Below are 2,314 nucleotides of genomic sequence, written 5' to 3' on the forward strand. Positions count from 1 at the left end.
GGGGGGGTGGGGGGGGGGGGGGGGGGGGGGGGGGGGGGGGAGTGTGTGGAACTGAGTTCTGATATGGCACAAATTATTTTTATAATGTAACCCAATATTGGGCAAATATAATAGTAAAAGGAAACCTGTAAGATGTTATGTTCTGCAGTGAACCTGTATTGGGGACTTGAGCAAATCGTGCCCACATGTAAATGTGGCTGTGAAGTAGGCTCTTTACCTTCTTAGTTTTGTTTCTGGAATGTAGGAAAAGGAATACGGTATAGGGAGTCTGCTCAGACAGGAGATGGTAAGTGTGCATGCTGAGAGGGGCTAGTGAAGTAGGGACAGTTTAAAAAATCATTTGACTTAATTAAATTTTATTTTTATTTTTTAATCTCTATTATTGAAAGTATTACATAGATCCTCCTTCCCCCTCCCACCCATTAACCTCTTCCAGCCTTTGACTTAATTTTTACCTGGAAATGATTCTCTCATGCTGCCCCCCACCTCTCCTTTTCCCCCCTGAGAAGTAAAAGCAGGTGTGAAATGCCCTAGGTCTTCCCCACTCTAAGTGGTCCAGCGAGAAGGGGTGTTGGCACTACCTGGACGCTTGTTAGAAATAATAGATTCTAGTTTATTCTCCTGAACCAGAATCTGCATTTTAACAAGATCTCTAGGGTTCATTGTTAGGTTAGATTTTGAGAAGCCCTGCTCTAAAGTACAGGTGAAATACTTTGGGGCATTATATTATCAGTCCACTAGATGTCGCTCTTGTAACCTGGTAATGGAATGGCAATTTTCTTTGGGGACTTGGAAGACTCTGGGAACATGATCACATTATTAGATGATTTCCTCCCCGTCCTTAGAGCTACTGATATTTTATTTAAGGTAAAACTACCGTTTTCTTTGGTTCAGTGTCCTGGAGAGAGGTTCCTGGGAATGATTTTCATTTTGTGGAATCAGCACTCTTGCATTTGTCTCTTTCCCTCCTTCCAGCCCCCTACTGCTCGGGTTATCCTGTTATTATATAACTTCAGCACTGAATATCTTGCAGTTGCTCTAAGTGACTGGCTTACCAAGTGAACAGCATCCTGCTCAGCACAGAATAAATGTGCAGGTTTGATCTCTGTAGAAATGACTGAGAGCAGAAGGGAAGCAACACTGTATCCTAAAATAAGCAGCAGCCTCTTCTGTGATTGTCGGAGGAAGTGCTGACCTTTCTGAATTCTTGGGGTGTCTCCAGGGTGGTTTTACAAAGGAGATCGAGTCCACTTTTGCTGGGAAAAAAGTGTCCCAGGTGTAATCTTGTCGGGCATTAGTTTCAGTTATGAAGATGAATATTAGGGACATTTACAGGTAAAGTAAGATCCACAGGGAGATGATGTACTTTCTGAGATATATGAGGCCCCTAGGACAAGTCCTGTTAACAACTGGTTAGGTCTGCATATTAGGAAAGGGGGTGAAAAGGTTAAGGAATATGTTTTAGAATTTTCAATCGTTACAGGTAAAAAAAAAAAAATATAGTTTTTTTCCCAGCTGCCCAGCTTGAGAAAAGTTAGTTCTTGAAATAAATCAACCTCTTGCAAACTCTCCTCCCTCTCAGTCTGATATATTTTTTAAATCTATTTAAGTTAATAAGGGTAGCAAATAAGTCCCAAAAGTAGTAGAGCTGTGTGTATGCTTGGGTGTGTTTTGTGAGTGTGTGTATTTCCTTTTCTTGGTGTGAGTGGGAGCATTTAATTTATGGCATCACTAAATGAATGAAAAAAACTTTAATTTGATTTCAGTCAAGTTAATATTCTTGTTTATGTAAAAACAATATGGCTTTAGCTTGAATATAATTTTCTTTTGTTCAAAATAATTAAGATGGCCATAGTAGTTACTGTTAAGCTTTAGAGACCTTTTTGTAACACCATTTGTTATCATGTGATTCTGATGACAAGGAGCAGAATTAATTTTAAAGCATTTTACTGAAAATCAGTTTCATTTAAAAAACAGTGCCTAAGTTATGGAAAATAAGCCTAAAATTTGCATTTCTATTCCTAGACACAGTCTCAATTTCCGCTTCTGCAGTGATAGGATTTTACATCACTATCCCCTTTACTGTTGAATTTTCTTCCCTCCCTTTTTAAAAAACAATTGCTGCTCAGGCTCCAGATACTGCCAGATATAGCAGCATACTTAGATGCATCATTTAAAAATACGGCCTTTGGAGTCAGATAGACGTTGGGCAAATTGCTTCATTCCACTGAGCTGTTTTTTTCATTTGTAAAAGAGATAATACTACCTACCTCGTGGGTGCTGGTGATGATTTAGCAAGACAGTTTTGAGAACT

General features: G+C 39.3%; 1 protein-coding gene across 1 annotated transcript in view; it reads left to right on the forward strand.

The window, feature by feature from the left end:
* Positions 1 to 2,314, forward strand: part of SUGCT (succinyl-CoA:glutarate-CoA transferase) — a 602,125-nt gene that overhangs the window by 112,334 nt on the left and 487,477 nt on the right. The gene's annotated exons all lie outside the window — the stretch shown is intronic.

Source organism: Myotis brandtii, unplaced genomic scaffold (assembly GCF_000412655.1).
Source record: "Myotis brandtii unplaced genomic scaffold, ASM41265v1 scaffold465, whole genome shotgun sequence".
Taxonomy (NCBI): Eukaryota; Metazoa; Chordata; class Mammalia; order Chiroptera; family Vespertilionidae; genus Myotis; species Myotis brandtii.